General features: G+C 40.3%; 1 protein-coding gene across 3 annotated transcripts in view; it reads right to left on the minus strand.

Moving 5' to 3' along the window:
- The window catches only part of SULF1 (sulfatase 1), a gene marked incomplete at its 5' end in the record, with an annotated part of 122412 nt that extends 103460 nt beyond the window's left edge, over positions 1-18952 (minus strand). The window contains 2 exons of one of the 3 annotated variants that reach the window (XM_082044195.1): positions 17402-17494; positions 18713-18952. Of the gene's footprint in view, positions 1-1574; positions 1600-17401; positions 17495-18712 lie in introns of those variants that run through there. The other 2 variants (XM_082044194.1, XM_082044197.1) reach the window with 2 other exon arrangements.
- Between the last annotated feature and the right edge of the window lie 6722 nt (positions 18953-25674).

Genomic DNA, 25674 nt, shown 5'->3' on the forward strand with positions numbered 1-25674 from the left:
TTGTTGTGTGTGATTCACTCCATCTCTGAGACAGTCCTGAATTTATGTACACAGTTTCATGCCAGAAGGGATGTCTTTCAGAAAACAGGAAAATACTAGACCCACATATTTCTACAGACTCAACCAGAAACATGTTCATTCTTTAGACCAATGCTGTAAAATGTCCTTATGCAGCAGCTTCCCATGTCACCCAGAAACAACTTTATTCCGGTGGAGAATGCAGTGATTTTTGTGTGCATAAGGTGCTTTTGCATTTCCAGGGTTTAAATATTCTATACACAGTTACAAACCTGAAAAACATTTTGGTGGCTGACATACCCAATACCAATAAACAGACAAGAAAATCCAGTTTCAGTTATTGAATACTATTTTCACTGGGGCATCTATAGGGATGACATAAATTTATCTGTGTGTGTGTGTGTGTGTGTGTGTTTGGTTATTCTTCTACCTTGTATTTCTCATTTCTTATTTCTTCATTCAGTAGGCACTGAATAAAAATATTTCTGAATAAGGAAATATTCTAATGTTTCTCAAAACTGTAGCTTCATTCTTGACACATTAGGGAGCTCCAGTGCATACAAAGCTCTCCCACCGCCTGACACTGTTATCATACTGTTGAGCCTTGATCACAATAGAGTCAGAAGACAGAGTGAGTAAAAAGGCACCAAATGCCAGCAATTTATGAACATGTCTGGCTGCACCACTTGTGCAGCAGTATCGTTATAAGCAATGGAAACATCTATTGTTTAAAAAAACATAGGTTCAGCCTATGCAGATAAATAAAACGTCTATTTGCAAAACAGTCGCAGTTAAAACTCATCTCGCATGTTTCTAGAAATTCTTAATTCAGTGGAATGATCTCAGTAGACTAGTTTCTAAATGGCTTCTATCACTTACTGCAAAGGATTTCTTGCTGAAAGAACTTCCATCATCAGTGTACTGGACATGCAAAGGGCAATTCAGCACCAGACATAAAATGAGCCCTGCCTCCCATTTCTGGGTGAAACAATGTAGAAGAAAACTTCTTGGTGTCACCTTTTTGGAATGTGAAATATTGCTTTTAACTGTCATGAGCAAAACTCTTAAATAAAACTCATCTACATACATTTTTTCCCCTGAGAAAACAGACTCTGTTCATTTCGTTTTTCTCATTATTTTTGTGGATATATATAAAAATTGCCACAGTATTTGATCCTCCATTTGGAAAAATGTGTTAGCCTGATGTATGAATGTATTTTGCAACATTGTATAAACGCACTGGCTATAATGTTCAAGTCTGCTTCCAAGTGCTTAGCTAGCTAGCAAGTGACAAAACTGGACACAACTCTGACACTTCAGAAGAATAAAGGGCAATTCTGCTTTCTAAAATACAAGTAGACAGTCAAACTAAGAATTTGATCATTAAGTGACATGAAGTAAAAATACAATAAAGCCAAAGTAGTGTGCAATAAAAATATAATAAATATTCTAAAATAAAAGATTCAATTCAGCTCTGACATAGCAAACTACTTTACATTTAACCTGCAATTTTTCCCACTTTGATTTTAGCAAAAGGTTTGATTTGGTAAGCTTACCACTACTGAATAGATGCATGGGCTTGGGGCATATTCTGATTTCCATTATTCCAGTGGAATTAATCACTGAGGAAAGTGGAAGCAAATATGACTGGTCTTAGAAACTGCAAAAATGTGGCAGAATCTTCTTGAAACAGACTGAACCTGACAAGCACTTAATCCTCAAAAATTACTTTCATACAAACTGTTATAGCTCCTAAGGGTGTAAGGTATTCCAGTGTTTCTGCTGTGCAATTGTGGAAGAAGAAAACAAATCATTTGCATTTAAAAGGATATCTATTTCAGTTTAGGTATTTCAGAGATTCTAACAGCCCCAAAATAGACTTAAAATGTTACCTGATACTCAAAATATGTGAAAGGGGAGGTGGAGCAGGAAATTTCTTAGAAGTGACTTGATGAGTGTTAATGAGTCCCCAGTTATGTGTATGCTTTCTTAGTAGATAAAATATCAGCATCTCCCTTTGCCTTACTGGCAGATTTGTTTTTTGTCAGTCAAATACGGCCTTCAGTTTAGCAAGAAACACAAATTACAGACAACATTGCTTCAGAGAGTATAAAATAACTCGGGGGTTTAATAAAGCAGACTTTTCCTATATTTCAGCACTTAATATAACAAAGTCGCTGGAACTTGAAACCTGACTACTCCTTATCGCCTTCTGAACATAAAGAGCAATGTCATTACAATCAATGAATCAAAAAACAACATGACCTTAATTTAAATATTTAAAGAGCAATTTAGGAAAGTGAAATGTGAAGACAAGGAAGGAGGCAAGGAAGAGTACTTGCTGGAAACTTTGCCTCTCTGATTTTGAGAACACACAGTTTATTTGATAAAGAAAATTATTCTAAATAATAAATATTTTGTGTTATCTTATTACTGTCTTGTTGTTGTTGTTTGTGGGTTTTTTTGTGAGAAACGTGGAACCATTCCATAGACACAACTGAGCTCTGCCTTCTGTTAAGGGTTGCGGCACCATTGAAGTTCGAACTCATTTAAGTATTTCTGTTGTGCTTTTAATTCCCTCTGCCTTCTTGTTTTCTTCCAGTGGATTGAAATGTGACCAAATAGCAGCGTGACTATGAAAAAGATAATCCTCACACAACATTCTTAGTGCTTTGGGGAAAACACACACATACAAACATATTTGCTCATGTCTGATTCAAGATGTGAAAAAAAATAATAAGGTAAATCTATGAGAAACTTTTCTGAAATTGAAAACACACTGGAAAACTCTCCTATGTATTTGTTTTGTTAAACTGCTTAAGACTTCTGATTTATGTTACCACAACAGATACTAAATATGTGCAATATATTTACTGAGATTAAAGGAATTATGGGATGAATTTGTATCTATTACACCATTATCCTCAGTACATTATATAACACAGAATGCTACTAAAGTTTGTTGAAATTTGGTATCACCATATTGGTGTAACAGGACTAAAGATGGAAGCAAAAGAACTTGCGGATTGGCTGGGAGGTCTAGTTTGCACTGCTTCTCTCATGTCTGTGTTATTCGTTATACTAATCGATGTCCTTATACTGAACTGAAAAACAGGCAATTCCTGAAGTGAAGTATATCAAAAAGAGTGAGAACTAAGTTAAGTATTCTAATGCTAGGGATACAAGGATTTACTTGTGTTGTTATGCCCTCCCCCCACACCCCCCAAAAAACATTCACTTCCCTTATTATAACATGATGGTAGAACTAGTTCTTCCCAAGACCATCTTTTTTCGTTTCCTGCTCACAAAATCTAAATTAGATTAGAGTCAAACTTCAACTACATTGTCTCTTCTTCCAAGGAGGTTTTTTTTTTAAAAAACACATATTTTTTGAGTTTCTCCAGCAATATGAAGGACTGTGAAAGCTCTTAGTTATAAAAGCTATTTTAGATCTTAAACACTTGGGTCTGCTTTCTTTCATTCAGCTTTTGTATTGTGTGTTGTTAACTTTTCCTGAAGTGTAAAAGCCAGAAAAGTGAAAAGCCAGAAAATTAGCATCAGCACTCTTCCTTTAATATCACAGTGTACATGATAGCACAATACCAAGACACCAGTAAAACTCAAGGCCGTTATGCACAATTTTGTAAATTTGTATTCGGTTAAATTAAGAAACGAATTCTTCTAGTTCTTCCATTTTCTATATCCCCATCTCTGGCCAAGGTAGCTGACTGTCTAGCAGAGAGAGTAGAATAGGAGGTGTGTGCCAGTGGGAGAGTTCCCCAGTGCTTCTTGTTTATAGTGGGGCATATTAGCCACCATTTTAAAATGACTACTTCAATTTACATCAAGATGCGGAATAGCTGAGGAGATGCTATGGAACACCTTCATCTTTATTTGCAATGGGACCTCTAATCTCCAGGAGATTAACAGAGCAACAAATGGGAGAAGTGATTCTGAAATCTCTCTGAGGCATCTGAGATCATGGATGAGTGCAGAAAAAAAGATCCACGTTCAAGCCCCAAGCTTCAAGTGAGTAGTCTAAGACTTCATTTCAAACCTATTGCCCTGCTAAGCAAAAGGTAGACCTAGCTAGCTAGCAAGAAGGAAAACTGCCTTCCCAGAGCTTGGGTGTCTAAGTTATCCTGCTCAAGAACAGACAATTCATTCTGTTGAGAAGGTTCTAGGAGGTGCACAACCATTACATGGTCAAAGATCTTGTGGTTGAAAGAGCACTGTCAAAAAAATTAGAAACATGATGAGAGTAGTCACACACATCTGTTCTACCTGAGTACCCTTACCACACAGCTGCAAAGCTGGTGTGGGTCCAGTGTTACGTTTATTTGAAGAACGCTGAGCCAATTTTGATGCATCTATATAAGCAGGTTTGCATGGATTTTAAAAGTTAATAAATGTCATTGTAGATAAGCCCTTCATTTCAGAGACATTTACGGGTGTGTGGTCATGATTGCTATGACATATTGGTTACGTATGAGAAGCTATAAGATGATGGATAGTGAGAAGGGTGGATAAAAACTGTATCAGACTATGCTTGCTAGCAAGTCAATTAAGTGAAAAGGTCAAAAATAGCAGGACAGTAACCCAGTTTTGAGAAGTAAATGTTACTAAAGTTTAGGTTATTTTGAGTATTTGCAATGCTAAACCTTATAAACAAGTATCAGAAACAAGTTTTCCCCTTTACTGTAAACCTACAAAAATCTATGAAAGTTCCTTTTTCTTTGTTTCTCTGAAACTCTGACAAAGATAGCTCAGATGTGGACTGAGCTTCAGGAAATACGTTTTCCACTCTAAATACTCAGGAATTGGCTGAATGGTGCATATGGTCACATCACTTGCATAATGTACAAGTCAGCAGTTGATCTCCTTTCTACATACCAGCCTTCCCACTAAAAAAGTGGTTCAGAAATTTTGCCTCAAAACTATGACAGGAGAAATTAAAATTATGCGTACTACCAGAGGCTGGTAGAAGTTATGTGTTCCCAACCATTGCTTGGCATTGAATGAATTGAATGTTCAGTGCCATTCACAAAGTTCTTAAGCTCAGACAGCAGAGAGCTTTTTAAGAGGGCAGGTGAGAGCAAACTCAGGTAGAAATTAAACAGACTGACTGGGAAATCAAAATACAAATCACTGAACTAAGATGTCTTTGGACTTTGTGGGTTTTAAATTCAAAAAATTCAGCTCTGTTGGTTAACTCCTTATCCAGCAACAAATAGAATTTTAAAATAACTTTATAAGGACAATTCACACATCAATATGATATGCATGTTGGACTAAAATTGGATTGCAGTTCTAAAGTTCTAAAGAGGCATATAAGAATGGCAATTACTGGGAATTAACAATGAAGTTATGGGAGGAACCTCAAGCAACATGAAGATGAGGGAAGGCAGAATTGCCAGAGCATGAAGGAACTCAGAGGAAATATTACCACTGAGGAAGAGATGCAATATTTTAAAGGTTGCTTTCAGACTGTGGGCTGCATTTGTTTGAAACTGATCTATTTCAGGAGTCACAAAGCTCAGGAGTCACAAACTTCCGAAAAAGACAATAAAAATCCATAACCAAAAATAAATCTTAAACTCAAAACAAAAATCTTGCATGATTTTAACTTACATATTTTAAATAGAAGTCTTCAACACTATGTTTTGTTGGGCTGCACAGAAACCCACTGAATTTGAAAGAGATTATTTGAAAGAGAACTTCTTAAAGATATCTACTGTGACAGACGCAGCTAAAACCAGGAAGAGAGCCATCCCATGTGAATGCATTTTGGAGAAATGTCCACATGTCCTTGTGACTGGAAGAGCTATTTAAAGGTGAATTAAAAACAACTGCATATATCAAGAACAAACCGGAATGGAGGGTTGCTTTAATACAGTGGTTTTTATAAACATCCAGTCTACTCAGAGATACTGAGAACCCAGTATCAAAAATCAAGAATAAAGCTTAATTCAAAGTAAATAGTGAAAACAACAGCTTGAGGGAAAGTGTTTTAAGCAAAATAAGCACCTGTCATCAGGTTTGAGGATGACACCAAACTGAGGGGAGCAGTGGATCAGCTCAAGAAAGGGCTGCTGTTCAGAGGGACCTGGGTGGCCTGGAGCAATGGGCCAGTAGGAACCTCATGAAGTTCAGTGAGGACAGATGCTAAGTCCTGAATCTGGGAAGGAAGAGCCTCTTACAACGATACAGGCTGGGGATGGACTGTCTGGGGAGCAGCTCAGCTGAAAAGGACCTGGGGCTCATGTTAGACAGCAAGCTGAATACAAGTCTGAAGTGGGTCCAGGGGACACAGAAGGCCAACAGCATCCTGGGCTGTATTAGCAGCCACATAACGAGTAGTTTGAAAGAAGTGACCATCTCCCTTTGCTCAGAGCTCATTAGATGGCACCTAGAGTACTGTGCCCACTTTTTGGGCCCACAGCATGACAACAGCAATGATAAATTGGAACAAGTTCAGTGGGGGGCCATCAAGATAGTCAGGGGATGGAGTACTTGTCCTGCAGCGAGAACCTGGGGTAACTTGGCTTGTTCAGCCTGGAGATGAGCTGGCTTTGGGGGGACCTCACAGTAACTGTCCAGTGCCTGTAATGAGGTTATAAAGGACATAGAACCAGGCTCAGTCAGAACACAGCAGTGCATGGCAGTAGTGCAAGAGGTAATGGGCATAAACAGAAACAAAAGAAAGTCAAACTGGATATAAATAAGAGCAAGCTTCTTACCTCTGACAACAGTCAAGTAGCAGAACAAGTTGCCCAAAACATTCTGCAGTCTCTGCCTTTTGAGGTTTTCAAGATCAACTGGATCAAGCCTTGAGCAACTGGACCTGATCTCATTGCCGAGCCTTTCCAACTTGATCTCATTGCTGAGGTCCTTTCCAATTTGAATTTTCCTTTGATCATTCTGTGAGTATATTATATGTTTAATATGTTTGTGAGGAGGCTGGTTGAGAGTGTCTTCACAGGAAAGGGTAACTTTCCTTATTTTGGCAGAGGGATAAAGGGTTGACTTGAACATCCCTATTCAGATTATTTATGGAAGAACATAGTGTTAATCATACGATTGTGTTTTGTGGCAGGGGAAGAAGTGGCTTGATTGAGAACAAAAGCAAAATTAAACTTGAGGTTAAAGAATGGCTGGTTCTTTCCCTGCACTATACAGTCAGCTCTCACACTGTCTCTGTACTTTGTAGTGTCTCATAACAAAGCTTTATGGAACACAATTTGCTGTGGCATAACAAATAGAGACATCCCAAACTGCAAAATTCTGCAATGGTTGCTAACAGGAGTAAGGGCAAGAGAAAGGTTCAGATCTAGCTATTGTCTTCTCTAGAGTATGACAACTGAAGAATACAACAACCTTTCCATTAAAAGCAGCAGTGTCCTGAGGACATAGACCCTACTCTCTCTGAAATTCTTTCACAAGAAGACTGCCAAAGTGTGTTTGAGCGAGTGCACCAAGGACCAGGAATAGCCCACTCACTAGCAAGAGCACTCTATCTCACTCTGTGTATGTTGCAGTAGGCACAGAAGATGCGCAGATAGAGATGGAAAACATGGCAACATTTCTAGGTTTTTCCAGAAGCAATGCACTCAGTATTCATAAACTGCAAATGTAGCAATTCTTTACATCTGTTCTTAATGACAATAAAGAAGATGCTTGGGAGAAATTCATTAACAAAACCAAGGTTTGCTACTGAAATTTTTTAATCTCTAGCAAGAAGACTGGCAAAGTCATCACTAGCAAAACTGATCTGGAGATGTGAAAGAGGAAGACTTGATACTTCATCATCATTGCCAAAAGATATTAATTTCTCTACGAAAATCCAGTTTAACAAATTTGATTTGGGAAAGACAAATGTCCATAGCAGGGAAAGCAAACTGAGCTATGGAAAGTCTTTCTGCTTAAACTGGGAAGGCTGCAGCCAAGATATTGCACACTTAACCTTCATCAAGGAAAAGGCCAAAAAAGGTCAGTGTGTTTAAACAGGGCACAGGATGGGACAGAAGAAAACTTCCTATGAAAAAGGTTATGTTCGCATTCTTCTGGTTTTCATTAAAACTATTCCACATCACTCTACATTTTCATTTAAAGCAGTTTCCTGACAGCATTGAACACAAGATCTTGAAGCAGGAAAATGAAAATATAAGTGTAAATGGAAAGTAGTTCATGAACTATATACAAAATGGGGAAAAATATGAAAGACACACAAGAAATGGCAAAACAGAAATAATACCTTCAGCCTTTGCAAATTATATAATACGTGGTGCCCAAGGTGATCTTCCATCCCATGTACTTCCACATACATGTACTTCAAACTGAACAGTTCGCAGGGCATATGTGGCTTTAACAAGGTAGAAGATTTTTGCTTTACATGAGACTTCTAAGGAAGAAACATTTTCTTCCAGCACTACAAAAACGGAAGACCAAAATTTATCAAGATCTCCAGGTATGTTATTTCCAAACTGCTGAGAAAACAGATTAGCTCTTCTTTGACACTACCACCTCCCAATGTCCATTAGAACAACTAAAAGAGGTATTGGGCAATAGTATATGATAGAAGGTAAGTGTTTGATTATGGAACACTGTGCTCAGGATTTATCCTGGAAGAAAAGATAAGTATACCTCTGAGCAAGCTTATATGCAGATGGATCAAAAGGTGCAAGAAGCACACTGAAACACCACAAAGAGAGGCAGATAATGTATTTTTTTTTCATCCTCTACACACCATATCTGGTCTACATTCCTTCAGGAGATCTATCAGCCATGATTCAAACTCCTGCGCTGTCTGTTTTGGAAGCTCACTGTTCACCCAGGCTTATTTGTGATGCCTGTATCTATGATGTCGGCATGACAGTTTACTGCCCACCTGAATTTTCATCCTCCATTGTTCAGTAACATTGTTCCTATTGAGAGTAGATGTCAATGATTCATGATGAAGCGGGGAGAAGAATTTATTCGAACAATGAAAGTGGCCCACACAGAGCTTTGAAGATAAGGGCTGAAACATGGGCTCCTCATTTCATACCAGATGTGACTCAGTAAGGTGTCTGGAAGACAGAGGGTGAGGCATTCTTGGAAACTCGTTCTGCCCTGTGCTTTGTTCTCATCCAAACTAACTGCCACACTTTTTCTAAAGACGAGTTGTTCAACAGGAAGGTGTGAGTTAAAAAAAACACCAGACCCATAAATACATGCATTACTGAGATCAATTCCAAACTGAAATGTCCAGCATATTCTTTTATTGAGGGCAGGGAAAAGTGGCAGTTTTGGCAGCTATAGGTGGCTGGAGACTGAAAAACCCTGAATAGTTCAAATAACTACCAGATCCAACATACTGGTGCTCCACACATCTGTGTCTCTTTTCCACTGTCATGGTATCACTAGTGTCACAGTTCAGGCTTCATTATCCAGCTGTATTAGTGTGGCAAATGTAGAATGGCTGAATCACTGTTGGCTCATTATCTGAACTGTCTCAGACTGAAGGGCATATATTCCTTCATTAAAGTAAAAACTCACTCTGTGTTGGACTTTGCATTGGAGCTGCTGAGATGTGTGCATGCACTCCATTAGTAATCTCCAGCAGAGGAGTGAAGCAGACAGGTCACAGCATTAGCGTCACTCATCCCAACTGGAACTGCTGATGCTCATGTCAATGACCTCAGTAAATGTGCAGAGTATGCAGAAAACAGCTTTATTTAAAGCAACCTTGAACGAGTACCCAAAGCGAGAACCTATAGAAAGTCAGCAGTGTAGCAGGGATACTCCTGAGTTTGGTCACAGAACACATTCAACACAGAGATACATTCAAGCTCCTCAGCAAATGATTTTCTCCCATAAGCCTGTGGGTTCCTGAGATCAAGGATTCTTACACAACACACAAAAGGAGGAATACACAATGTACACATGATATTCTCACACTACTCATGCTGTACAGTTGCCAGAAAGAGCAGTGAATTCTCCAGGCTTACATACAAGTTAGATAGAGTTCCTCAAAATGTACAATGCCAAGATATGGTTGCACAATGATACTTGTCCAGGACAGCATGGACAACAGTTCTAACTACCCATGCCATTCTTTTACCTAGCTTTTGCAGATCATGCTGGAAACTCTTCTCCACTCTAAAGGATTCACAGGATTTGATAGACTTATTTTTTTTTGTGTTAAAGGTATCCATGGTACCCAAGACAAAAACGAGTATCTGCAACACAGATCTATTTCTTGAGATATGATTATATCACATCTCAAGTTGCTGAGGTGCAAAAAGGTGCAACATTCGTGGAAAGGAAAAGTTTTCAGAGAAACTTAGTGAAAGGGAAAATTTGATGTGAGCTACATGGGATGGAAAAGACCTAAAAAGGGACATGCATGTTTCAATACCTCTTTGTGGCTGCACAACTTACTATAATATGTTGAACTATATTTGGGGTTTTTTTGTTTGGTTTTTTTTTTGTTGTGTTTTTTGTGGGTGGGTGGGGATTTTGCTTGTTTGTTTGGATTTGTTTGGTTGGTTGGTTTGGTTTTTTTAGGAGCCTGGTGATCCCTGGCTATGCATACATCAAACTCTCTTCATTTTACCCTTCCTCACTTCAGAGGATCCATGCTTTAGACAAATTCTCCATAGCAAGCAAAAGGAAATCAAAAAACTAACTCAGTGGCCTTTGGCACTTAGGAGTTGAGTTGCAAAGCAGTAGAGCACACAAAGCCTTCCCTTGTGAGCCTATATACCAGCAACAGGCTGAAATTTACTTTGAGACAAAAAATACAGACCCTCTGCTGATATAAAAGAAACTACTGGAATGCCTGGCTGATAAACTAGCATTAACTTTGGAACATTTTTGTTGCTCTAACTATTGATAATGGTGTCCCTAAATCCTACACAATGCTGGCCAAGTAGATAGTGTTACAGTCCCAGTTCATAAATTGGCTCTAGATGTAAAATAGATAACAAGGTAAATTTACATGGGCTTTACTAGGGACACATTCAGGAATTACGGTATTACAGCTATTCTCTTTAACAAAATAGTGGGGAATGACACCAAGGGAATCTTTGCTAAAAATTACTATGAAGGTTGGCTTAATGCATACCTCTCTATTGCTACCAAGTTACCAAAACCCAAATATTATTCTACAATCTACTTTTGTTAGCATTTTTGCAGTCCTTGGAAAAAAGGAAGGTAAAGGTATCCTGTGCTGATCTATAACATGTTCAGTTTATTATTGCACTACGGTTCTCTGATTTGTAACTAGCATGCCCTGAGGCAGCCAAGTCAGTGGGAGAAAATCCTCAAAAATTTAGCATACCTAAATCCAGAAACACAGGTACTGAATCTTTTACGATTCTGCCTTTCTTCTATTCTTTGTTCAACGTCATACTCCTGTAAGATCATCCATTATTCCCCACCAGACCTTTAGAGCTTGAAGGCACCAACAACAGCCGTGATTCCCCCTAAGCTTTATCTGACCCATTGGCCTTTGAGACATTCCTTCACGTAACAAGAGTGGGTGAAGTTTGAAACATTTTCCTGTAGCTTATATAATTTACAAAGAAAAGGCTATGCATTTTTCTTGTCAGTATAACCCAGCACTGAAAAGGATGATGCTTCGAAGGACTACAGTATTCCATTTCTACAGTCAGTACCACAACTACATATAATCTAAAATGAGCATCATAGTCTCTTCAAGTGAACTGCAATTCCTGTTGTTCAAATGAAAGTCCTGCTTTGCGCTTTCTTCTGTGGAAAGTATAGAAGACACCTTAAAGAGCTATGCAGGAATTACCTCACAGCTGTTCAAATACAGACAGTGTTTATCCATGGCATTGCTCATCTGTGGGCCAACCAAGAAACTCAAGATGATATCAAGCCCCTTCAGCTTAAGCTCCTTAGCAATCCTTGTGAAGCAAGTGGGTAAGCTCCATCCCTACATGTGCAACTGAAAGAGGCAGGTGCCTTTGAAGGTTTCCAGGAGGAAATCCTGCCTGCCTAACCAAAATGCCTGGAGGCCTTCGCAGGGACTCTCTTCATTGATCAGAGAGAGAACATGCCTCTAGGTAGCTGCTGTATAAGGATTTAAGACCCAGGGGCACCTCAGGTGCCTTGGCTATTCAGACTGGATCCCACTCTCAGAATCTCATTCACTTCTTTTGAAGTAGCAGCTCAGGAGGCACTTGTGTTTCTTTCCTCTTTTCTCCCCATACTTCTTATTAGCTTCTCTCCAAAGCTTATTTCTCTGTTTAAGAAGTGAGAAACAGTAAGTTGGGCCTTTCCATATTCTGAGTGAAACTGCAGCAATCCTCTCTGCAAAAACACATACACTTTTAACAAAAGTGTGCACATTTAGCCTTCTGCTCATGGCGATGCTGGCACAGTTGCACATGTCTATTATCACACCTTCTCCTGCAGACACACGCAGTGCCTTGGTTCACAGAGTGAGGTGTCACCAGGTAGTTGAGTGATCTTACAGCTTGCATCCATGTAATGGGGTGGCCCCATCTTCCCCCTCACCCCCAGGCCACCAGCTCCAACCTCTTCCCTTGCACCATGTGGAGCTTCTGAACACTTGCTGAGCTGAACCAGCTCACCAGGCCAGCAGCCAACGCAGCTTCCCACTGCTCCAGTGAGCTTCTTCAGCATGCCAGGAGGTGAGCTGAGAGCCAAATCTGGCATGAGGAAGGAGATGGCAAGGTGCTGCTAGAGGCAGAGGATGAGAGGATCAAGGATGAGTTTCTCCAGGGCAGCAAGCTACTCAACTGGCAGAGCAGAGTCAAGGACTCACCCTCTGCTGTAATAAAACATCTTTAACAAAATGGGTGTTATCAGACAAATGATCAGGGGAGTTGATTATGGTAAACCTCAGGGAAAAAGTTGGGATTTTTTTTTTAATTGCCAAGCATGACATATACAAACCCACCTTATTCACAAGGTCTGCATGCATTTACATCATGTTTCTGGAGCTGTATGCAAGTCAGCTTCCTCAGCAACCAGCAGGATTAGGTTTAAAAAAACAGAAATGAGAGATCTGAACTTCGCACATTATATCTTGCCTCTAACACTTCAAGCTTTACAAAGGAGGCTAAATGTCATGAGACTACTGATAAAAGTCAGGAGAGTTGGCAGGTCTGCAGACATTTATGGGCTTGGTAACACGTTTTTCTGTTTTTAAGTGAAAACAGACAAAACAGTGCACATGCTACAGTAATGAACATCTTGACACATTGCAATTACAATACTGGAACAGACCACTGTTCCATTTTTTATGGAAGCTTTTAAGAAAAAAAATCCCTATGTTCAGCTCCCTATTACATTTATTCTCCAAAATTCTAGTGCCAAAGGCTTCCCCATCTTCTCTGTGGGCTTTCACCTCCTGTGAAGCACCACAAAAATACAGCTGCTGTGGAGCAGCTCCTCTTCTTGCTAAGATGAGTTAGTCACATCATAGAAAAATGGTGACATACAGTGCCATCATTACACTCAAACAGCATCAGGAGACTGAAAACCAACCAAACAAAAAAACATTAAATTATTGCCTTTCAGTGTTTTGCTTCCATTTAGAATCTCTAAGAAAAAATCTGTGGATAATCTAGCATTGATCTACAAAACAGTCTGGATTTCCATAGCACTATACCAAACCTAGTAATCTTCCAGAATATGATGATGGCATCATCACGCTAACCTGTGATAAAATTGTTGAAAAAGAGTATTTTAGTTTGCATTTCCAGCAATATTATTAACTTTGCAGGAAGGTATAAAAGTTACAACGTAGAATTACAGTTAATTGTAAGTTAATTTTTGCTATAAAACAACTAAAACAAAAATGTTAAGAAAGCCATGAGAAAATCTTAGGTGAAAAGGTCAACTACTACAAAAATGTTTCACTGTAACCATATCACCAGTGATGGTTAAAGCTGGGAAGGCTCAGAGCTCCAGGATTAATAGAGCACACCCAGTAACAAAGGCTTACCGAACCTTTTAAGTAGATTCTGAAGGCACAAATTAAAGTTCTGGGAAATCACTGATACTGCTGTGTGCAGTGCATAAACCAGAAGATGAAATGAGTATTATTTTTCTCAGAAAATCAAAGTCTTAAGATACCAAAAATTAAAAAGTAATTACTTTTATCGGTTAACAATAAATTTTGAGCATGAACAAGCAATACTAAAGCACAGGCTCTCAAAAGGAGTCTACTGGCATAACTGAAATATGCTAAAATAATTCAACTAAAAAGAGTCTGGTTTGGCAAACCATATATTACTGTGTTGCATTCTGAGGTGACACTGGTGAAGGCCTTGAGTCTTCCCACTTTAGAGTATCCCCTAAAAACACATGATGGTGTTGAAGGCACCCTGCTTGGTAAGAACAAGAGGAGAGTTACTGTGCTCTGATCATTTGGAAAAGGTGGATTAGTGTTGGAGCAAGAAAACTGAAAGACAAATACAAAGATGGGGTTGGGGGGGGAATATTAGGTTGCTGGTCTAGCTGGGAAGGCAGAGTGATGCTTTGGGACTTGTTAAGGGGAGAAGCAGGCTGACTTGCTGCCACTACAGGGGCATAGCAAGAGGATTGTATCACCTGCCACTCCCTTCTCCCACTGCTTTTCACACCTGTAATGGTGTAGGGACAAGGTCTGCAGGTAATTGTAGTGCATGGATAGCCGCAACTCAAGTATTCACTGTATACATACACCCTCAGTCCCCCTGCTCCATCTGTAGCCCCCTTACAGCAGCTCTACCTGTGATGGAGGTGTTAGGAAAGTCTAGTATGAGAAAGACAACTGCTGGGTGACACGTGTGTCACGTAGCTCTCTTGTGAGCTGTGCTATTCAGTGCCTTCTAATTTAATATCCTCAAAATCTCCTAAAACAGCAGTTAAAATTTAAACAGGCAATCTGGAAGCACACTCTTGATACCATTATCAGTGTCGTGGATGGGATTACAATGAGGGTGGTAAGGATGGAAATTTTTTAGGAGAGATCTAGTATCAACAGCAGGAGTGGCCACTAATTGGATTCTTTCTGTGTCACCGCAGAGTTGTCACGGGACCCTTGTTCTCTGTTGAACACTGCAGCTCTCAAGGCACTCAGAAAGGAGCTTTCTCAATTGTTATCACATCAGTCTGCCTTCCCACTTAAACGCAAATCCCCCAAAGCCCTTTCTGAAGCTAAGGAAATCATGGAACCCATGTCTCCCATGACATCTGCGACAAGTGTCCAGCCTCATCTGGGTAAGAATGAGTCCTGCTGTTACACAAGGCTCAAGCTCTCTGATCGTGCATGAACAAACACGTAACACCAAGTGCAGTAAGTTAAACAAAGCTAGATAATAAACTGCGAACTGTCAAAACAGTCTGCAATAAAGTGATCTAGGCAGAACAGAATTTGCAAATCTTTCAAAATGTGTTTTTTCATAGCTGTCTAACTTCCACTGAGTGTGGGTTTTATAATGGCTTCCACATTTGGAAACACTGTGCCCAGCATCACAACATTTTTAATAAAATGTTTTATCAGTTCCTGACTGGAATAAGAGCTGTTCAATAATTTTCACACTGATACCTGCCATCTCTAGGATACTTCTGGATTCCTATATGCTTTTTTTTCCCTAGTGACCTCTCATTTAGCCTGCCTTTTGAAGATATATTTATATGTCGTTTGAATCACCATGTTCGGGGATTTTTTGTTTTGCAATGTGAAATTACACCAATGATATTTTTTTTTTTCTTCTGAAATGGCGACAAAAATCAATGAAAGGCCAAGGAGATATGCCAAGCAACAGGAATTGAAATTGCATATTATGATGGAACAAGCTCACCCACCTCGATTTTAAAGTGCTAAGAAGAGGAAGCCCCTGACAAGCAATAAACTGACACATAATTAAGACAATTCAGGGCAGAATGCAACCTGGCTGGATAACATTTTCCTGAGGTCTGTCTCACTGCTCAGAGCAATGAAGAAGGGGAAAAAAAAAAAAAAGAAAAGAAAAAAAGAAGTGACTCTTTGAAAACAACTCTATGAAGACAATCACTATACCATCTAATCTTAATTAGCTGCGGAAAAAAGAAACCCACCAGCTTTTTGTGCAGGGCAGATTCCCTCACATCACAAACACAGTTGATAGTACAGACATGCCTGGTATGTTCAGCATTCCATATCAAGCAAAGATGAATTAGCCGCAACAAAAATGTAATACAGCTTTCATGCAGCAGTTTATGGATCTTTTTGTACTTCTGGAATTTTTCACCTTGAGCATATCGTGGATCTGCTGAGGTTTGTATTGGTCTCAGATCTTTTCCTCAGATTGTTTTTATCTCACTGTGAGGAACATCTTTGTGAGTTCTGAACACTTTTGCAGCTGCTAGGATGCTAATGGGAACTTCATGTGTGTACCCAGTACAAGTGCTCTCAGGGAAAAAAAAAGCCAATGTCAAAGGAAGGTATGTAGAAGTCACCATAAATATGTCTTTGAATGTTTACCATCTGGAACAGTAGATTACATTTTGACAAGAAGCTGGACTGCCCCGTGGGCATTGTCTTTTAAACAGCCCCATCATTATAAAGGAAGGAAAAACATGATTTGCTGTTCCTGGCAGTGCTAGAGAAACTAGGGGTTTTTTTCCTAGTAAAACAATAACAAGCTGGGCAAGTGTAGTTAGCTATGTGGTTTCTTGAAAAATATGTTTTCTTGTAGATCATCTGATCTGTGATCTGACAATACCCACAGAGAGGGCTGCGTTTCAGTCAGACTGTGACAGCAACGGGTTGTGCAGCTCACAGTGCTGCACCTCAGCTTTGCTGCAAGACTAAGCCTCTGTGCACCAAGGCTGGCTTACTGGGCTTCTCACAGGACAGACTGGGAAGAGCAGAGAGGAGAAATCCATTGTACAAAGCATATGAGGTTTTAACATAGGGTCATAGCAAGGGTTTTCCTTGGGTTTGTTATTCATTTTTAAGCTCGTAAAAGTTTCCATCACTTTTTACAATGAGAAAGAATGGACTGAGGGAAAAATCAAATGGTCACATTTATTCACATAAGTCCTGGTCTGGTCACGAAGTCAAATTAGAGATTTAAGTAAGTCTCAGTTTGAAATTGATGTACATTACTTCTGAGGACACATTCATACAGAAACCTGTGTTTGAAAATACAAGCTGAGAACAACCTGCCAACAGGATGAACAGCTCACCTAAAAAAAAAAAAAATGTTGGTTTGAGGCAAAAAATATATGTGCAACCTGAAACGTGGTTTTATGGGTATCGTTACACAGTTGAATGCCAAAATCACAAAACACCAGCTATAAATCCCCTTGCTCAGCCTACTAAACAGATCCTATTTCAGAACACATTACATACAGTATTATTTATAGAATATCTCACCTGTAAATGGTGAGGACAGTATTAGATTTCTTTCACAGGTAGGAGGCAAATAATTCGTAAGCACCACAGGTATGTGAGAGTTAGTGTGAAGATCTGTTATAGTGTGAAAGAAACAAATAATTTTGTTACTCTGCACAGGAAGAGAATATATATACAGTAAATCTTTATTAAAAATAAATAATTTTTTTAAAAAATGAAAATAACCCATCCTCCAGTTTCTCCATCTAGATCATGTAGAGTAAAACAATGAGAACATCTTAATCCTCTGATAAGCTAACATAGTGTAATTAGTGATAACATTTCTTACTTCTTAGTTAATTTGCTGGGCTTCCCCCATTCCAGACATCAATGAACTTAATAGTAGAATTAAATGAAAATCACAGCAGAGTACTTCCATAACTAATTTCTAATTACATTTCTGCCTCCCTTCCTAAACATAAATTTTTGCTTACTTTTAATTAACACTTCAGATCGCTACTTTAGAATCTATAAATATAGCGAGACTTTAATGATCCATTATAGTGATGCTACTTAGTTTTCAATGACTTGTAAAACTTTCACAAACAGATCTGCAAATGAATTACATCCATCTGCTCTGCTGCAGCTGCAAGAGCAGCATTACATTGTACGGCTGCCTTTCCCTACTTTCCTGATTTTCTCTTAACTTTAAGCCCATGTGTAAGCCAAACCATCCCCATACCGATCATCAGAAGCCCAGCCAGGTCTCTATAAAGGACTCTTCAAACTTTACAGACATCTCAAACGCGCTTTCAAAACACTCTGGCTTGCTTCACAGCTGAGCCCCAGACAGGCTGCACACTGCTCAAGCATCCTCCTCAAAACCTAGGAAATACTCTGCCGCGACTCATTCACCCGCCCGACCACGCAGTTTCCACGGCTCGATGGAGACACGGAGGCATTTGTACCCGCGGACACCGCGACCGAGACGACCCGGCTGCCGCGTCCCCTGCGCCGGGGGTCCGGGCACAGCACGTGTGTGCGGGAGCGGCGAGCAAAGCCCGCGGGAGGGCGAGCGCAGGCACCCGCGGCGGGGAGAGCCATCGCTCCAGAGGAGATTTTCTAATCTGCGCCTTCAAAAGCGTGACCTTAGCTGCGTTAAGAGTGTTAGCTCGCTCAAGACAGCCAAGCATCAGGCTGCGCTCGCTGTTATCTGTCAGCCGTACAATAGCAGCATTGATAAGGCTGCAGCAACTGGCTTTGACAAGTGTGCTGTGCTAGCATTCTTCTGGAAACAGGGAAGGAAAAAGAAAGAGAGAGAGAGAGAGAGGCATGAGGTGCCTTTTACTTTACCTGAACAAAGTGTGGGGTTTTATTTTTCCCTCTGAGCTGCTGGAAACGATTCCTCCCTCTTCTCCCCCAAAGCTAGGTAGTTCTTCTTTTGCTTGCAGCTCACACTTGGGGAAGACCACACAGCTCCAGCAAGGCTGCCTCTCTCCCCTAATCCCCACTCGAGTGTGATGACACACACTAACCCCAACCATCTGTTGAAACACGTCCTCAAGCACTCAGCACAGTGGTGTGTCAGGACGGGCTGCCCAATCCAATCGCTGGGGCTGGGTGGCTCTTAAGGAGCTGGAGGCAGAGACAAGGGCAGAAACTATAGGGCTGAGAACTCTTTAGCAAAGTAACCTGAGATTTTGAGAAAGGGCTGCTAGTGAAAAAAAGAGCAGAAGGGGGAGGTACTAGCGGGAAGGTAGAGGGAGTGGATTAGTGTGGTGGCCAGTTGTGTTACTTCTCACAATTCCTTGTATTCCCGAGGGACCACTGGGACCCCCTCACGGTGGGATGCACAGAAGCACAAGAGAAACACTAAAATCCCTTTTTTTTTAATGGAGGGTCTATTGAGGGCAATCTCCTCCGAGAGACGCTTTTCTAAAAGAGATAAAAGATGCAGTTTGAAATCCTGATAAAGTGCTAATGTGGGAGTCGTTTGCACTGCAATGTGACATTTGCATCCCGAAATCTCAACTTCTTACGGTGCCGTGATCACCCTGTGGCTGCCTCCTGCCTTCCTGGGTGAACAGCGGAGAGAAGCAGGAGGAAAACCGGGGCGCAAGGCGGGGAGAAGAGAGAGGGATCCAAAAGGCAAATATTTCTACTTCAGCACAGCAATCTACAAGTCCTTCCCACGAGCCTGCGCATCCCCCGACTCGGCGTAAACGCTTGGCCTCCCCGGCGTGCCCAGCGGCGTTGCTGTGACAGCTCCGGCCGCCGCGCCGCGCCCCGGCCCTGCGACGGGCTTCCCGCCCCGGGCTCGGCACCGGGCTTCCCGGAGCGGGTCTCCCCGCGCCCCGCTCCGGGAAACGGTGCCACCAGCCTGTTGCTTCCCCCCTTCCCCACCGCTTCCGCCACCGCCGCGCCCTCTCGGACTTTCTTGCGGGATGCAGCTCAAGAGTTTAAGTCTCCCTGCCCTGCCCTTCCCCTCGGGATCCGGCACCCACCAAACCCGCCGCCAAGCAGGGGCTGGGGGTTCTGGGCAAGTGCTTCGGCAGATCTCGACTATGTCTAGTCTGTACCTCAGTTTCCCTCGGCCACAAAGCAAGCATTATCACACCTTTCTCGCTCTGAGGGCCACTGCCAGGAAAATACGTTAATTTATGTCCGGGAAGTATAGATAAGGGACACAGAAAAGCTGCTAAGTGCCAAAGAAACAGTTCTTTCCCCTCCCTGTAATAGGATAGCGTGGACGAGAGACTTAACATCTCTAGGGGTTTTACCTCATTACCAAGTGCCTGACTTGACACTTGCATTAAATCTACATTTCATATTATGACAGATGTTGTGTTTTCTTTGAACTGAAAGGGAGGAACGTCGTTCTGGCATTAAAAGTTACTCTGAAAGTGTTAACATCCAACTTGAAGAAAGGTTTGCAATTGTGAAAAGACACACTCTACACAGCTCTATGAAAGCCATATGAGAGTCTTGAAATGTTGATTTGGCTGACTTGTTCTTTAACACCTTACACAAGGCTATTTTTGAATCACTAGTGGCAAAGTGAATACTTCATGAAAAGAGAAATTAAAGAGTCGTGGTTTGTGCTCCGCTAGCTGTTATCAGAGCTAACCTGGAGAAGAAAGGAAAAAGAAGAAACTGTAGTCACAATTGTGTTTGCTCAAATTCTTCCCAAAAGTGATTGGATGGTGTTTGTTTCAGCCTATTAAACTGAAGCTGCTTTCACAGATGTTGGGTATTTACAAAAACATTACGCCCTAATCCGCTAATTCCAGATAAATAAACAACTAAACAATATTTTTTGCCAATAATATGTGGTGAACTAGGGATGCAACTACTGCCCCTGGGGTATTGTAAAATTCTTAACAGTGCCAATTATGTCTTCAGGGCAAGGGTTTGGTTTGATTTTGTTTCACTCTAGCAGACTGTAGTCTGTAAACAGGATGGATAACCTTACACACTTGGAAAGCCCTGGAGACATTATTAAACTAATTTACATTCTCTTTAGCTGTGATTCTTACTAGTATTGTATTAGTAACTCTGCATTAAAAATGTATAGTTATCAGAGATGTGGAATAGCAAAAAGTCCCAAAAAATAGTGCTGTATCACCCTGTGTACTGACTCATTGCATAAAATGCAGCTCAACTCATGGCTGCTCAGTTTGATATTGGTCAGATGAGATGCAAACTCAACAGCATTTAACCTCTAGATACTGCTAACCAACATGAATGACAGTTATGTGCAGTACAATTATTTTATGTTGTGCTGTGTGTATGCTTACACAATGTCATGTATTCTATCTGTGTATAAATATATATAAAGAAGATAATGGGCATTCATATGATGTACAGGCCCAGTTCTTTTATTTTTTTTTCCTGCATAAGTCAGGGATGCCTCTGTTGATGCCCGTCAAGTCACAGTGGTATAAAATTGTCATGGTTAAAAGGACCCCTAATTGCGTGTTTTGTCCACAGAGACCCACATACACACATCTTCAAAGACTTTTCAAGGATTTGAAATACAAACTTTCATCACCAAAACCAATGTTAGCAATTGCCCTAAACATTGCACATGACTGTGTTTTCACAAAAAAGCTACTGCTGATGTTGTGGGATAATTTAACCACTACTCTTACGACTGGAGCCAGATCTAGTTTGCTATGACACTTTATAACAGCCTTTTCTGCCACTTCTCCTGTATCCAGACTGCCATCTGCAAAGAGTTTAGGTTTTAAGGGCTGAAATGAAAGCTGCGCTGGAAGAGTTGTACCTGAAATACTGTTGTAATAATGCATCATAAAACAGGTTTTCAAGCTGACTCTCAAACTTGTTAACTGCTAAGGTCAGACTGACCCCACTCAGATAAGACTTGTAACAAAGTGAATAATGCTTTACACAAGTAATTCAAGACAATCCTAATATATAAGATTAATTGGAAGTAATTGTGATATTGAGAAATAATCACTCCTGGTTTGTTCCCACAGTTAGCATGTCCCTTACTTATTAGCTCTAATTAATTTCCCTAGTAACCAGCAGTGTCTTTAAGCCAGGGCACTGAACTTCACCCAGCCTTGCCCAGACCAAACTCTCCACCTTTCCTCTAGCACAGATGGCCTTGACAGTTTGTGTGTCTGTGCAAACATACGTACACATTTGCACACGTGCACTTCTGCTCAAGAACCTCATGTAATTCTCAACTCTGGCATTTTCAGCTCTTGAAAGTAATTAAAGGGGATTTTTCATGGTTCCTGCAGCAACCTCACTCTGTCTCCACTGTCAATATGAATAGTCTTCTTTTTTTATTTTCTTGAATCGTTTTAAGTCTACCCCGGATCCAATTATTTTGAAGAGTTTATATAGGAACAGGAGAGGCCCTAGAACATGACTATAAATCCACAGACAAGTCCACAGTCAGATTCTAGTCTAAACTGTACGCATGCAGAGGCTCATGTTGAGCTTGGGTGATATACTAAAGAAAGAGATTAATAAAAAGGCCTCTAAAATCCTGAGTGGCAAAAAAAACCCCCAACAAACTAAATAAGGAGATCTCAACAAATGTTTCTCTCAAAGATCCCAGCAAATGGCATGTTCCAAATGGCAAGTTTCTGTGCTTTCTGTGCAGCACAGAAAGATACGCTTCTTCATATGTAGCACAGAGAAGACTTGGAACTCCTTGCTGCAGGATGCAGTGGAGGAAAACAATTACATGTATTCAGGTATTTGGGTGAGTTCATGGAAAAAAAAAATCTACTCATAGCAACCAAATAAAAATACAGAACTTTTGGTGCAGGGAATCTGTGAACTGCCTGGAGAGGACCCTGGACAAGCATCATTCCTTGTTTGTCCTATTCTTATGCTTTACCCCAAGTATCTACTACTTTCCACCATTGGAGTGTGCCAAGCCTAGTATACCCATGATTTAGTGTGGTACAGCTGTTATTTCTTTCTTAAAGAATTTAGCTATTGGTGTGTTTTTGGGCCTCCTCATGGGTAGTAAAAGAGAGATGAACTCCTTTTAAGAACTTCAGCCAAGATTTTTAAAGGTTGGCTCATAAATTCATATTCAGAAGCCTAAGCAAAAATGGTCTAGTCAATAGTATTGAGTACACAGCAGCTGCTACTGAAGTCAGCAGTTAATTTTATTTTTCTCCACATGTAGGCATTCCAAAGTCAGACATGGGCTCATATAAAATCTGAGTGCTAAATCCCAAACCATATTCTGTGCAAAAATATGCTCAGCTGGTTCCTAACCTGGAGTCACCCAAATTTCACAGATACATGGTCTTTTAAAAGCATTTTCCTGGCACCTCTGTGTGTTCCCTCATGTTGAAAGCCCATGCCCACGGCCAAACATGATTCAGGAGTCAGACATTCCTTCACTTCAGTCCTCTGAATTGCTTTACTGGGCTCTTAGAGTGCACCTATCAAACTTGGAGAGCTTTGAGTGGTGTAGTTAAAGATCAACTCTTCTAAAATGTCTGGAGGAGGAAGAAATAGATAACTTTAGGACATGCAACCAAATATGTGCTGGGGTAGCTTTCTCCTTATTTTGCCTGTTCAAATCCATTCATTTGAACATAATATTCCAACAAAGATCATTCTGTGTAAAAATACAATAAGGTTAATGTGTCCAAAATACTGAAAGATTCAGTGAGTTACATGCAGTGCAAGTACAGGAAAATGCAGGATTCTGTATCACAGAAGCATGGATGCTAGTTTGGGTGTCCCAGAACAACTTCCATGTTTTCTGGGGTAATGTATAAGGACATATGCATGTACTCTTTAATAATGAATCCATACGTATGCTAGGTACAAAACGACTGTTTTAGAAATGTATTCAGAGTGCATTTCCAGACTCACAATTACACCTGCCTGTGCATGGCTGTTGTGGGATGGAAGAGTTTAGCCTTCTTCAATTTTTAAAGGAAGCTCTCCTGCCCTCCTCCATCTTCTCTGCAACAGAATCAGATGGTATGGAAGTTGTACCCAACTACAATTTATCTCAGGTCTGCAATGCTAAAAATAGTTCCCCTGAGGGGTAACTAGAACAGAGGATAGAGTGGAAGTGAGACAGACAAAAGTTCATAATTGACCCAGTTCATCACAGTGCTTTAGAATTTGTCAGATTGTTGTCATGACTATCACTTGCCCCCAGAAGATTAATGGTTGCAATGATCGTCAGTCCCAAATTTGTCTTGCTTCACTTACATCCCCTCCAAAAACAGTCATTCTCCTCAGTTGCTCTTTCTTCTAAGGTAAGTCCCTTAGAAGTGGTTGCGTAGTAATTCAGTACCAAGCAAGGCCATTGCAATAATGAAAAAAAGATGTTTCTTACCCTAGCAGGAGAGCTGTTTAGATTTGTCATAGCTAAACAGGGTTGTGTTGGTGGTTTTTCTTTTGGTTTATTTTGGTTTGATTTTAGTATTGTTTTGTTGTTGTTGTTTTTGTTTGGTTTGGGGGTTTGTTCGTTTGTTGTGTTGTGTTGTTTTGGTTTTGTGTTTTTTTTTTTTTTTAATATACCAAAATAAAAAAGAATAAGAAGAAAAAAATCCAACAACAAACGAAAACCTTGCATATTTGTCATGTCATGCTTAGGGAAAAAGAATACAAAGCCAGCAAAAGTTTTTCCAAGCTAGAGCCTAATATGACAATTTAATGCACTGAGAAGCTGCGGTTCTTCCCTTCTCAGCTGCCAGTTGGCCAAGAGTTCCAACTCCAGCACAGTAAACAAGTGATCAGTGAGTCTGGGAAGAGCTCAACACACCAGACAGTTGGAAAATAAAGGCAAGAAAATCAACAGACTTACCCAGTCAGCACAACATCAGTGATCCCATGCTCAGCAGAAGGGAAAGCGCTAAAGGGAGAGTATATATGGAGTCTATAAGGCTTTAAAGTGTGAGAACTCAGTGAGCAATGTACTCTCAGAACTTGTGCTGACTTCACATTTTTGGACAGAGTTCAATTTCATTACTGAAAAAGTTTGAGGTAAACCATCCAATACTTAACAAAAACAGAAAAAATGCCAACAATTTAGAAGTCAGAATGTCTCATAACTTTTAATGTTAATTACTAGTAAACTGATGACCAATGGTCATCTTAAAGTCCCTCCCTCTTACACGATTCTCATCTTCACCCTTATTGAAAATTTCCAGCCTGAAAAAAATGCAGTGACAAGGACCGTAGGACTTGAATGACTCCTAGCTTAAACTCACCAAAATCAGTAAAACTTTATTCATGACAGTTCCAGTTCGGTCTTACCATTTCCCTCTTTGACTATGACTCTATGTTGCTTATAGTCCAAGTACCACTTTCTTAAAAAACAACTACGTTCATGATGTTATTCTGGACACAGCGTGGGAATTCACATAGTGTAACATACAGATTCGTTTTTTCTAGTGAGTGAAGGAAACAACAGCCCCTGTAGCCCTTTTATTTTTATAACAACAAAGCATCAGCAATTCCCATAACACTTTAGGAAAGTATTTATTTTAACCCCTTTGTGATTTCATCTCAGACAGAATGATGAGAGTATTTGGGAACAGAAATACCAGACACGTTGCAGGACCAGCTATACCTCTGCATAGCAATTTTTATATGGTAACAGGGCCTTTTCAGTCTCACTTCTTCTGTTCTCACTGAGAAAACAGGCCAATATGCTTAGGTTGCCTCATATATAATTAACTTCAGAGCTGCACCTGCTAAGACAATTAGCCTCAAAGAAATTGGCACCTAAGGTAACCAGCACCTACAAGTAAACAGGTAGGCTAATACAGCTGTAATAGCTGGCAGACTCACTCAAG

This window comes from Streptopelia decaocto (genome assembly GCF_964273445.1).
Source record: "Streptopelia decaocto genome assembly, chromosome: 2".
Lineage (NCBI taxonomy): Eukaryota > Metazoa > Chordata > Aves > Columbiformes > Columbidae > Streptopelia > Streptopelia decaocto.